The sequence below is a fragment of the Vicugna pacos genome, unplaced genomic scaffold, assembly GCF_048564905.1.
Source record: "Vicugna pacos unplaced genomic scaffold, VicPac4 scaffold_117, whole genome shotgun sequence".
In the NCBI taxonomy this organism is placed as follows: domain Eukaryota; kingdom Metazoa; phylum Chordata; class Mammalia; order Artiodactyla; family Camelidae; genus Vicugna; species Vicugna pacos.
The window spans coordinates 140,423-154,282 of NW_027328797.1; the positions used below are offsets into that span (position 1 = coordinate 140,423).

The window sequence follows — 13,860 nt, forward strand, 5'->3', positions numbered from 1 at the left end:
GTAAGCTTGTGGGTGTAGGGGCCATAGGTTAGGACCTAGCAGGATGGAGTGTCAGGGCAGGGACCATGGTGTGAGGAGAAGGAGCCCTGTCTTCAAGGTCTGGTGGGAGACTGGGCCTGGCCAGTGGTGGGAGGGTAGTAACAGGGAGGGGAAGTTGAGCAGGGAAAGTGGGGCTGGGTGGGTGAGGCCTGGCCTAGGGCAGTCGTGGTTCTAGTTCAATGCCAGGACCCAGTCGGTGGCTGGGTGAAGGCTCTGGGGATGGAGACCCGGCGGGACAAGCAGGAGGGGCCCCACCTGGCTCCTCCCGGCCCCAGCGGCCAGGGCCGGTAAAGCAGGAGACCCACCCGAGCAGTTTGCGCTGCGGGCGGGAGGAGGAGGGGCGCACACGCGCAGACGGACAGACGCGCGGACGCCGGAACCCACCCAGAACGCGTGGAAGCTGGCGGCAGCCGGTTGCTCCTGGACCAGCTCCTGGAAGAGGAACACGGCCTGGGGCCTGGGCCGCCGCTTGCCCGCGGCTCGGCTGCCGCTGCCGGACAGTTAAGAGGGCGCTGGTGGGGGCGCGCTGCTCGGGGAGCCGGCGGGGGACGCCTGGGCTGTGCAGCTGAGGAGGCGCCCAGGGAGGGGTGCGGAGGTGAGGTCCCGGCCGCGCGTCCCGTTAGGACCCTGAGGCGGGTCCCAGCCACCGCTGTGGTTCGTGGTAACCCCGGTATTAGTAGTTCCTGAACACCGTGTTTTTGCCGCCGCTTATGCACGGGTTTAGGAGAGCAGGTACAGCCCCGGGAGTTGGGAGGGCACCGGACGGTTCCAGAGCATCACCGACTGGCCCTCAGACGATGGCCTGCTCCTGGCAGGCGGGTGCGGTGCGGTCGCGGGGCCTCGGATGGAATGGGGGCTGCCCCATGAGAGCCCCTGGATTTGCTCCCATCTTACCTGCGGCCTGACCTTGGGGGCGGCCTCTAAAAACCCAGGTTAGTGGGACTCAGGTTACAGGTCATTCTGCTCCTGGGAGATGGGCTCGGTGCGATGAGTGTGCTGGGATGGCTGCAGCAGCAGCGGGAAATTGTTGCAACCCCCGCGCTCTCACAGGGCAGCCCCAATCCCGCCATCGCAGCTGCCGCCTTTCCCTGACAGCACAGCACCCGCCTTCCAGGAGCAGGCTGACCTGTAACCTGAGTTCCACGAACCTGAGACAGCAGAGGCCAAGCTCAGGCCATGCGCTGGGGAGTTTGAAGCAAATCCAAGGGCTCCCATGGGCAGACCCCATAACCCGCCACTGCCTTCAACCACACCGTGCCCTCCTCCCGAGAGCAGGCTGACCTGCGGACCGTGCCTGGAGCAGCAGAGGCCGAGCCCTGGACAGGCCATGGGGGAGATGGGGGCAAGTCTACCAGCTTGCCAGGTCGCTGCCCATCTCCCTGCCACTGCCCCAGGTTCGTGGATCAGTTGTTTTCAAGTCAGTGGTTTCCTGAGATGCAGGCGTGGTGCAGTCAGGTGGCGGGGGCTGCAGGGAGGGGTGCTGCCCCAAGGGGAGCAGGTGGACTTGCTCCCATCTCCCCTAGGGCCAGACCTGGGGACGGCCTCTGCTGCCCCAGGTTTGCAGGACGCATGTCATGTCAGCCTGTCCCTGGGAGGAAAGCTCAGTGTACTCGGGGCAGCCTCAGTGGCTGACAAGGATTTTAGAAGTGGGCTCTAGCCCAGCATAACTAACTCTCCTTTCTTCTCCTGCTTCCTCAGTTGGTGGCTGTATCAGCTTTTTCATTATAGGTTATTGCTAGATAATGAACATAGGTTTCTGTGCTATATAGAAGAAACTTAATTTAAAATCTCTTTTTATATATAGTGGCTGACATTTGTAAATCTCGAACTCCCAAATTTATCCCTTCCTATCCCCTTTCCCTGGTAACCTTGATTGTTTACTAAGTCTGCAAGTCTGTTTCTGTTCTGTAGATGAGTTCACAGTGTCTTTTTCTCTCTTTTTTTACATTGCACATATGAGTGGTATCATTTGGTATTTTTCTGTTTCTGGCTGCTTTCACTTAGAATGACGATCTCTAGCTCCATCCATGTTGCTGCAAATGGTTTTATTTTGTCCTATTCATGGTAGAGTAGTATTCCAGTGTATAAATATGCCACAACTTCTTTATCCAGTCATCTGTTGCTACATTTAGCTTTCCTCCATGTCTCGGCTCTTGTATACAGTGGTGCTGTGAATACTGGTGTGCAGGTATCTTTTCACATTGGAGTTCTTTCCAGTTATATACCCAGATGTGGGATTGCTGGGTCATAGGGTAAGTCTACTTTTAGTTTTTTCAGGGATTTCCATGCTTTCCATAATGACTACACCAAACTAGATTCCCACCAGCAGTGTAAGAGGGTACCCTTCACTCTACAGCCTCTCTAGCATTTATCATTCATGAACTTTTGAGCGATGGCCATTCTGAATGATGGGAGCTGATACTTAATTATAGTTTTGATTTGAATTTCTCAGTTTATTAGTGATATCGAGCATTCTTTCATGTGCCTATTGGCCATTTGTGTCTTCATTGGAGAAATGCTTGTTTAGGTCTTCTGCCTATTTTAAGATTGAGTTGTTTGTTTTTTTGTTATTAAGTTGTATGAGCTGTTATATATATTCTGAAAATTAAGCCTCTGTTAGTCGTATCATTTGCAAATATTTTCTCCCATTCGTAGGTTGTTGTTTCCTTTTGTTTTACTTATGGTTGTCTTTGCTGTGAAGAAATTTATGAGTTTAATTATGTACCTTTTGTTTATTTTTTCTCTTATTTCCATTGCCTGGGTAGATTACCCTAGGAGAATGTTGCTAAGATTTATGTCAGATAATGTTTTGCCTATGTTTTTTTAGGAGATTTATCATGTCTTGTCCATCTGCATCTTAAGCCTGTACTCAACATCTGTGCTTCAGTTTTGAATTTTGAGCTTCTTAGAGAAAACCTACTCTTAGCTCATACGTCAGATTCAACATGTCTAAAGCTGATTTCATAATCTTTTTTCTTGCAGCGTCTCCACTTATTCAGTGGGATAATCATTCTTTCGGTCTTGAATACACAAAGGCTTGGAGTGGTCTTTGATTTATCTTTCTCTCACCACCCTCCACATTTTGTCAGCTTCTTGAACTGTATGTTTTTGGTTTCAAGTGTCTATTCTGATTGCTGAAACTCTGATGAAGAGCTTTCATCCCTGATACATGAATTTTTCCTTCTGCTGAATTCTTGGATATTCTCTCCCCCCCTTTCAGTCAACCTACAGTTTTGGTGCTCCCACATCTACAGTCAAGTCAAAGACTTAACACAACCAGATCTCAGCCAGGGAGTCTCGACCCTTCATCATTTTGGACTTACCTTATTTGTTCCAATCATTATGTAACTTAGCCTCCTAGGGTAACCTGTGCCTTATTAAAAACCAGGAGTCACCAGCCTTTTCCTATCCAGTCCTCAGTTAAAACAGCTTAGAATTGCCCTGAGAACTAGTTGGAGCCCCATCCCCTTCATAGAGTCTTCCCTAGTTATTCCAAATACTTCTAGCTCCTCTTTGTATTCCTGTACTGTTTATGATCAGTAGTCTGTAATCTTGGATTTGAGTACTGACTTGGTACCATTCCTGGGTGGTTTCCAATGTGTCTCCTCACTTAGCTGGTAACTGGAGAAGACTCACTTGTTCAGCCTCCTTTATACCCCTCACCCTGCTTAGCATCGGGCAATAACAGGCATCCAGGCAGTGCTTACCTTCTTTATTTATTCGCAGTGGTGGTGGTGTGGATTATAGCTAATAACTATTAATTCAGTGTTGCAATTAAAAAAGAAAGCCAAGAAAATCCATAAAACTTTATCTCCATGTTCAGTTTAGTGCTTTACCTCAATAGTTTTCTTAAGACTGTGTTTACATTCACATAGTGTTCAGTGCTTGTACAGTTCCCTGAGGCAAGCAGGTGAGATGTCATTATGTTTGACTTTCATGTTACATTTCATATTGGATATATTTGTGCAATGACAAAACCTTCTTTTATAAGTAAACAGCCGGAAGCCCAGAGAGACTAAGAGCCTAACCCAGGGTCACCTGGTTAGTGTTTGGCACAGGCCAGGACCGCAGTTCACATCTTCCAGCTGATCCTCTTCCAGTGCCTTTTCATTCCACTGCTGGGAAATGTAGCCCCATCAGCCAAACGGCCAAGTCACATTGCTGCCCCTTTACCTGCCAGTGATGGCAGTGCTTCAAAAAGTGGCAAAGGAAAGGTCAGAAATAGGAGTGATAAAAGACATGGAAGTGCTGGAAATGGATCCTCAACCTCCTCCTCCCTACTTGAGCGCCACACAAGTGTCCCACTCTGACAGTGCTGTTCATTGTTTATAACATAGCCTTAAAATCAGACTGATCTTTTATAGGGCATGCTTTTATCCTGGTCCCTTTCCTACTAGTAGTCACCGTCATGGGCAGAAAGTGCCTGGCTGTGCTCTGTTTGTCACGTAGGTGGGAGGGAAAGTGGGAGAGGGAGTTGGTTGAACTGAAGCCGAGCTTTTTACAGCTCTGTTTTTCTAGGACCAGAGCAGTTCCACTCTTGCTTTCATCACCTCTCCACCTCCGAGTCCCAGCCACCCATTCCTGCCTGCTTCCCCACATGCCACATCCTGGGGGAGGACAGAGTGTTGGGCAATGCCCCCTCCGCCCTCTGCTCTGGGAGGTGCAGGAGTCTGCATTAACTTTTGAGCTGTTTTGGTAATTGGGCTTTTCCAGCTTTTCTAGACATCTCCTTTCCAGCTCTGAGAAATTGGAGATGTAACTTAACCATACATGGACTATACTAATGTATTCAGTGACATTAGTGTCATGTTGTCTATAATTGTGTTCTGTGACTGGATAGGAGGTTTTTTATCTCACAGGATGCTTCACATCTAATTCTAAAGTCCTAGAGGCTTGCAGGTGTAATCCAAGTTCTTACATGTCTGTAAGGTAGACATGAACATTATTTGATAATATGACCATATGTTCATAGATTACGGTTAGTCCACCGGCTCTGTATCTAATGAAAGTTTAAATACCAAACGTTTGAAGACAATTTGCGGGCCATGTCTTTTTGCCTGTAAGTAGTTGCAAAAACTGAAATCACAACTCTACCACAAGCCACAGTTTTTCCCAGTAGAGAAAGCCCTCTAATTTTACAACCTCTAAGTAATGCAGTGGTCCTTTGAGTGAGATGAGGGATGCCAGAGTATTTTTTGGGACACTAGTGTGGCATGACAAGTATTCTGGGACTGGTTACAGTTGAATCTCTACTTCCTATATCCTGGACTGATTACAGAGGCAATGTTAGTGCGGTAACTATCTTGTGAATGCAAGTGTAGCTAGGAAGACAACAGAGAAAATAGAAGGGATATAAAGAAATGGAGGGACTTCATAGCAGTACAAATGGTGACTTTGACACCACCAGCTGCTGATGTGAACTTGGCAAGAATTTGTGAGAAGTGGTGGGTGTCATTGCAAGCAGGAGAGTCCTGCAGCTTTTGGGGTGAACAGGCAAAGGGGAGAGCAGATATGGTGGCTATCCAGGGGCTATTTTTGTCCTGAATGTGAAAGTGTCCAGTCCCCTGTTCAATTTTGCAGCCACAACTTCACATGACTCAGGGCATTATTTCCACCAGAATACCATAAAAATATAAACAACCTCTGTTTCCCAAAGTGTTTGTTCTCGATCTGAGATGACTGTCCTGTGCTGGTAGGTAAGTGGGCGATGGGGCCTATTACATCACCCCCTCTCACTAGAAGTCTACCTCGCTGCTTTTCAACCTACTCCTAGAGGTGCTGTCATTCTGTTACACCTAGGCCTGTAAGACCGTCTTGCCTGAATCCTCACGTGAAGAGGGATGGTTATGTGCAGTTTTAAAAAATTGCTTGGGTCATGTGGTCCTTTGTTCCTTCCATTGGAAATCACTATTCCAGAGCAAATAGTATGCATCTATACAAACTATATTGTTTGTAAGATGTCTTTAGAGGTTTTGCAGTAGGTTTAAATATTTGCTTGGTGATGGCATCTTGATTGATTGAAGGAGGCAACCCTCACTAGGGGCATTGTGTGCTTTCTGTCTGAGAGTTCCTTTACTGGCAGCAGAGTGTTCGTAGGCAGAGTTAGAAAGTTACCTGATCTGAGAAGCCGAATTTGCCCACAGCTGGGAATTGGCGGAAGAGTCTGTTATGGAAGGAAAGCTTTAGGATTATCTGGTAGCAGAGTTCTGGGATCCAAACCCTGGGAAACCTCAGCTTTTGTAGAGTATGTTCTGTAACAATAGGCTATAGGATATTTTTTACACTTGTTATAGGATGTAGAGTTGGGGAAAGGCTTAAAAGTGCAAGAACCTTAAAAGAGAATCTCCGAATATTTTAAAGAAGACAGTTCTCAGAATGAGAGCTTTTCTGGAAAAGACTAGCTCTTCACTTCACAGGGGAAGCAGGGAGCAGGTGTAACTGCACTTACGGTAACTTCAAAGGTAAACCTTACCCTCCCACTTAGCTGTTTCCTGGTGTAGGTTCATCTCCCACATCTGTAGTTTTAGACCTGATGTGTCATTTTCTGGTACTCCATTCTGCTTCTTAGTGAGAGACTGACCCAAAGTCACATAGCAATTGAAAAATTGCGCAAAGGTCTTTATTGTTAAAAATGTGGACCTGTGGCAGGGTGCTGCATTTGCAAGTGACTTTCAGTACAGAGACCACTGAAAAGAATGCAGTGTTATTTCTTATTTTATTCCTTTAAGCCTTTGAATAGAAGGTTTTCTTTGCAGAGTGTCTGGAGTACATCAGAACAAGCAGGAACTAAAATAGCTTTAAGAAAGCTCCAGTATAGACGTTGCTTATAGTGTGGTATCTGTCTTATGTTAATTCTTTAAAGCAGGAAGTTGTAACTCTCAATTTCTTAAGCAAATATAAACATTCTTGACCCTTATTGACGTTCTTTGTTGGGTGAAGCTGCTTTTGCTTCCATTCTGAGCATTGAAAGGCCTTCTATGATACTTCTACCACTCCTCAGTATTTTATTTTCCCTCTGTTGTGAACTTGTTTTTAAACTTGAAGCATATATAAATATCACTAACTTGCTACATATGTAGATATTCTGTGTTACATACTCAGAAAGTTTGTGTACATCACACGTATCTACATAATTCCCCCCTTTCCAACTGTGTTCCTGATGAAAGGATGGTGGGAAATGGCATTATGGGGATATGTCTTACAGTACACAGTGTTTCCCCTGTTCCCTCTACCATATCTGGATGTTCTTTCATCTTTCAGCTTCTAGACTTACTAGCTCTTTTTCTTAAGCCAGGTGTATCTCATCCCCCTGCGCACACACACATGTGTACACACACACACACACACACACATTCTACTGTAGGGAGTAGTGTGCACCATCCAATTCTCCCACTCCAGCTCTGGACCCACACACTGGAGGCAGTGTCTTGCACGAATTAATTTGTAAGTTGCTTTTTAAAACTCGAGTGGTCAGGAAATAGGACTGATATCCACACCTAGTAGGCAGGCCCTCAAGGACAACTTCTATGGTTAATGCCAGGTTATCTTAATGTTTGAGTACCTGGGTTTCATGTCTTCCTGTGCCACCTGTGTGACCCATGATTCCCACATTTCTGTCTCCTGCTAGAATTTTTCTCTCCAACTCTGGACTCTTACAATCTTCTGCTGATTTGACATCTTCACTTGAAACTCTGATATCTTAAAAGCAACATGTGTAAAAACTGAGCTCTTTGTTCTCCTACACCCCAAACTGGTTCTTCCTGCAACCTCCCCCATTCAGTTAGTGGAAACTTAATCCATCCAGCTGCTTGGGTCAAAAAACTTGGAGTTATTCTGACTTTCACTGACATACCACATGAATTCTGTCAATAGATCTGGTTTAACACTGCCTTTAAAACATATCCAGAACCCAGCCACTTCTCACCATGGTTCCTGCCTCCACTGCTGCTTCCCTACCCTGAGCCACTGTCCTCTCCTCCTGCACAGCCCTTCTCAGAGGCTTCCCTCCTTTCATCTCTGACCCGTTTCGACTATTCTCACCTAGCAGTCAAGTGAGCCTCGAAAACCTAAGTTAGATTGTGTCGTCCTTCTGCAGTGCCTCCCCATTTCACTCTGGGTAAAAGCCACAGTCCTTACAACGTCCTCCAAGGCCATACAGGATCTGCACTGACCCTTCTCTGCAGCTCCAGCCGTGCCCCCATTCTGGAACATGCGAAGTGCACGCTGGGCTCGGTGATGGTTATTCCGTCCACCTGGGACTTCTCACCTCCAAGTCTTAGTTCTAACCTCAGTCCTCAGTGTGGCCTGCTCTGGTATTTAATACAACATCACCCTCATCCCATACCCTAAACTCTCTTTACCTTGCCCTTTTTTGATTTTTCCATGGTTCCTCTTTCCTAACATGCCACCTCCTCTGCTGCTCTGTTGTGTGAATTGTCATCTCCACCCCCATCCCAGCTAGACTCCAACAAAGCTCCGTGAGGACAGGACTTTTGTATTGTTTATTTATCTATTCCAACTGCCTAGACTAGTCCTGGGTACATAGTAGGCAATCAAAAATTATTTGCTGAATAAATTAAAAGACTATTTTAAAAATGAATCATCCTTTCAGGAATGGGTGAGGATAGGAAGCTGCATCAAGGACAATGGTGCAGTAAATAATGATATTTGCCTGTTGTTCTTTGTGTGATTTATATATGTGTTTTAGTCTTAATTTTGTATCCCAGTTTCTTAATTTAATATCTGTATTAAGGTGTAATTTACAGGCCATGAAATTCACACATTATAATTGTACAAGTCAGCCATTTTAGCTATTTCTAGATTTGTGCAACTTTGTCCTCACAAAGTCCCCTTGTGTCCGTCCATATGCAGTTTGCCCCCCCTCAGTGGCACCCTGATTTTATTTCTTTTTTTTTTTTGGCAATCACATCTCAAACGGATAATTTACACAGCAGTACTAATATAGCTTTGCACTTTTAGAAATGACACACTTAAATATGAAATTAGCGGTCATTGCTGAATGTAGGTAGCAGTATCAGACATTGGTGAGAAGAATGGACCTGAGTGTCAGACTGGCTGCAGTCTTACCCAGCTCCACCATTTACCAAGTTACCCAAATTATTTTCTGCCTCAAGCTCTTTATCTGTTATATGGGGGTAATAATAGCAGCTTACAGAGTTGTTGTGAGGATTAAGCAAACAGGGAAACAAAATTTAGTATAGTGGCCTGCTTATGTTATTACCTAAGAAATGGGCTTATGTTATTACCTAAGAAATAGCCTTGCAGGTAGAGGGCAAAATTCAAATCAGTTTCTAAAGTATATGTAAAATATAATCCAGTTCCTGCCTGGTTTGTAAACACTTATGCCTACTGAAGAATTTAAAAGCAGGCTAATTTCCAACAGAAAAGATCATTTCTCAGCATTTCTTTCAAAGAGAGCTGCAAAATCACTTTTACTAACTAAATGTTCCATGCCCAACTCTGACAGAAATTTGACAACAGGGACGTAATTATCTACATTTTTGTTAAAATGATGCTGACCATCAGGAAGTGTTCTCAATTATATTTTAGCCTTTATGTTGAGAAATACTGTGAGACTTCTTCTAAATTAATGGGTGGGGGCATTCATTGTAGCTCTTGTAGCCTGATAAGCCTGCACTAAATTATCTTTTTTAAACTTTTAATTAAAGTAATAAATTAATTTTTTGCTGGGGGTGGTAATTAGGTTTTTATTTATTTATTTTATTTTTAGAAGAATTACTGGAGATTGAACCCAGGCCCTTGTGCATGCTAAGAACATGATCTTTCACTTGAGCTATACCCTCCCCCCTAAATTATCTTTAATAAGGTCTTTTTCTCTGTTTTGTTACTTTATGTACAGAAGCACAAAGCAGGGTCATCAGAAGCCTCTCAATCACAAAGATGATAGTAGTGAAAAACATTGCGCAGTGACAGTGAATCCTTGGCATATGAAGAAAGATTGTAAAGTCCTGAATGAATTAAGAAGGTATTGTTACCTTAACATACATGTAAGCATGGCTCTCTTACCTTTATTTTTCACTTTATAATGAAAATAATCCCCACCTGTCAAGGTTGCTTTGTTTGATAGAGGGAATATCTAAACCCTTTTCTGCAAGTTTTTTAAATAAGTAAGAGCAGTTAATTTATCAGAAGTGTGAATGGTGTAATCTGGTCTGTGTAGTATGGTAGCCACCAGCCACATGTGGCTATTGTGAATTGAGATGTTCTATAAGTGGAAAATACATAATAGATTTTCAAGACTTTGTACAACAAAAATAATGTAAAATATTATTAATAAGTTTTAAAAGTGTCAATCACACTTTTGAAATGATAGTATATTGGATATTTTGGGATAAATGTAATTATTACTGGAATTAATTTCACTTGTTCCTTTTTATTTTCTAAATGGGATTACTGGAAAATTGTGACTTGCACTATGTTTCTGTTGACAGTGCTGGCTTCTAACTTATTGCAAATAATATGAAAAGAAAACTTTGATTAAAAATTTTGTAATTGAGTAGTTGATTTGCATCATATTAGTTTCAGGTGTACAAAACAGAGGCTCAACATTTTTATAGATTATATTCCATTTAAAGTCACCATAAAATAATGGCTATATTTCCCTGTGCTGTATGATACAGCCCTGTAACCTATCCATTTTATACGTAGTACTTTTTACCTCTCAATCCCCTAACCCCTTCCTGCCTCCCCTCTTCTCCTTCTCCCCATTGGTAACCACCAGTCTGTTCTGTGTACCTGTGAGTCTATTTCTGTTTTATTATAGTCATTAATTTGTTTTATTTTTTAGATATACATATAAGTTAATACATAGAATATTTGTTTTTCTTTCTCTGACTTATTTCACTTAGCATAATACCCTGTAGGTCCATCCATGTTATTGAAAATGGCATTATTTTATTTTTTAATGGCTGAACAGTATTCCATTTGTGTGTGTGTTCATGGTATGTATATATGTGTGTGTATATATATGTATACATGTATATATACATATATATATATATATATATATATAATATACCACAACTTCTTTATCCAGTCATCTGTCAGTGAACATTTGGGTTGTTTCAGTGTCTTGGCTATTTTAAATAGTGCTGCTGTGAACATTGGGGTGCATGTGTCTTTTTGAATTAAATTTTTCTCCAAACATATACCCATGAATGGGATTGCTGGATCACACGGAAGTCTATTTTCATTTTTTTATGGAACCTCTTTTCTGTCCTCCATAGAGGCTGCACCAATTTACATTCCCACCAATCGAGTAGGAGGGTTCCTTTTTCCTTAAAAGGTAAAAAATTCTCTACATTTACCTACCTTCCTTTCAGTTTAGGACACAGTTTGGCAAAAACCAGATAGAATTTAATAGGAGTAAATACAGTATTTATTTTGAATGTCCATGCATTATGGATAGATATGTTATTGATGAGTTGGTTCCCTATTTTTGTAGGTGCAGATGTTTTTATAGCTTCACAGACATTTCAGTCTTGCAGAGAGGAAAATTTCTTTTTATTTTGCTGAACTTGTCCGGGTGTCTTTATCGGACTTGGTCCAGGCCTGCAGAGGTGAATACACATCCAAACCTGAACCATTTGAATGTCTGCAAGATATTAAGAGTCTAGAATATCAGATCTGGACTGTAACTCTGGTAAATGACATCAGTGACTGGACTCAAGAAAACTCCATTTGAGGACAAAACCTTTCATAAGCCAAAAAGGCTTTGAAATTGTGGCAAAGCCAGAGACTTTTGTGCACCACTTATGGCCACAAACCCATGAGGACAACCACAGGCCTTCTGGAGTGCCAAGGAAATTCCATGTGAGGAGTCCAGCACTCACAGGAATCCAACAAGTCCCTGTCTGCCAGAACACTTTCATTGCTACTGTGCTGTTTTGAGTAAATGTCTTTTCATCAGGTTCAAATTGGTTTGTTGTTATTTTTTTGCATAAAAAAACAACTTCTTGTTCCCTGGTGAAAGTAAAAGCCTAACATTTTCTGATTTCTTTTGACAGAGAAAACATGAGCCTGTGGATCTAACCTCATCTGTGATGGTCTGCAGCTGGGAGCAACCAGATCAGTGTCAGTCCCCTTGCAGCCATTGGCTGGGAGCCTGCATGTTCCTTGGAATGGTATTTGAAACATGTCACACTAGCCGTGCCTTCGCTGTGGGCTGGGAGGCGAGTCACTCAGAATCTGCATTATGGAATGTATGTTTCAGATCTACAGTTAGGAGATCTTTTTTAATAGCCAGAGAATATAGTCATAAATATATCTATTAATGTATTTATGCAAGAACATTTTTAAAGATTTTTTTATTATAAAAAGTTTCCCCCCAAAATTGAAAATGAAAGAACAATGGAATTAAAAATCATCTGTACCTTAATTATACATAAAGAATCATAAAATCCTTCTAAACTTTTTTTGTTCAAATGAAGATATTTTTCCCTTCCAAAAAGGAAAATTATCATTTCACATTTTTTTACTTTCTCCTTTTATTATATATTCCATATCAATAAATATAAATCTTTTAAATCCCTTTTAATGGCTGTTTAACACTATATTGAACAGATATGTAAATAGTCCTAGGTTTCAGAAATTTAAAAAATTGTCATTACAATACCACTGCAAAGAATATTTTGGTGTTTCTATTTTTAGTTACTAATTTGGACTAAAAATTAACAAGTTTGCTTTTCTTCATCTAAAACATTGGTTATTTTATGAAGGAACTGTAAGGATTTTAAATAACTTTTCAGTAATTTCAACAAAGAAATTATCTTTAAGGCAAAAATGTATGATGGATTGCAAATCTATTTTTATTATATCTTCACTTTTACCAGTGTGACATATGTGTGTGTTTACACAAGTGCTTTAACTACCAGCAACGTAAGAAAAATCTGTGTACTAAAAATGTGAAAATACTTTCCCGGTTTGTGTTTCCATTCTCCCAATGTAGGTTTTGGATGACAAGCTTGTATTTGCAAAAGTACACCCCCTGTGGGAGGTGTTCTGTACATACGCTGAGATACTGCACATAATATTGCCTCTGAAGCCCAATGATCTGAAAACCCGGTCCTCAGCCTTTGATAACTTGAGATGTTTTATGAAAGTCCTCCAAGTGGATGAAAGTATCAACAACCGGAACAAGAGCTTTTCTTTGCCCTATTTGAGAAGAGCTCCGTGAATGACTTTTATATTCAGCATAGAGATACATTCTCCAATCCAACCACCAGAAACCGCATTGTAAGTCTAAACCGAGTTTAGCTGCTGTCTTGGGGGTGATTTAGAACCTGCTGTTGAATTATCAGTGATTTGGTTTGGTTGGTTTGATTTGGTTTTTAAAAGCTGCCCATAAAAAGGAAAAAAGAGAAAGAAAAGAAATATGCCTACAGATTCCTGTTAGGATAGTAAACAGTGGCTGGTTAGTTACCTTGTATAAACCACAAGCTCTCTTAGAACATTTTTAGGTTTACTTCATCCTTTCTCAGATCAAGTATCAAGTAAGGGACAGTGTTAAAAAAAATTCAGGATTAACAGGTTTGTGAGCTCCAGGATTTGCAAGGCAGCTTTCCCTCCCCATGGTGTAAGTCAAATGGCAGAATTGAAATAAAGCACCTCATGTATCCTCCGGTGTTAACAGGAAAAGGCTAATCTTCTTGACCTTGTTTCTTCCTGGGTAAAATGAAGATAATATATCAGGAGGCGACAAGCTCATTTAAGGCAGGAAGCATGTTGTCTTGTTCACTGCTGAATCTCAGGCACTGGGAAGGCTGAGTTTAACGAGCGAAT

At 42.2% G+C, this 13,860-nt stretch overlaps 1 long non-coding RNA gene across 1 annotated transcript; it reads left to right on the top strand.

The window, feature by feature from the left end:
• Positions 1–439: 439 nt before the first annotated feature.
• On the top strand, positions 440–13,303 carry LOC140694993 (uncharacterized). Its single transcript, XR_012070649.1, has 4 exons — positions 440–634; positions 11,307–11,365; positions 12,087–12,281; positions 13,028–13,303. It is a non-coding gene; the product is annotated as an uncharacterized lncRNA (long non-coding RNA).
• Positions 13,304–13,860: the final 557 nt, after the last annotated feature.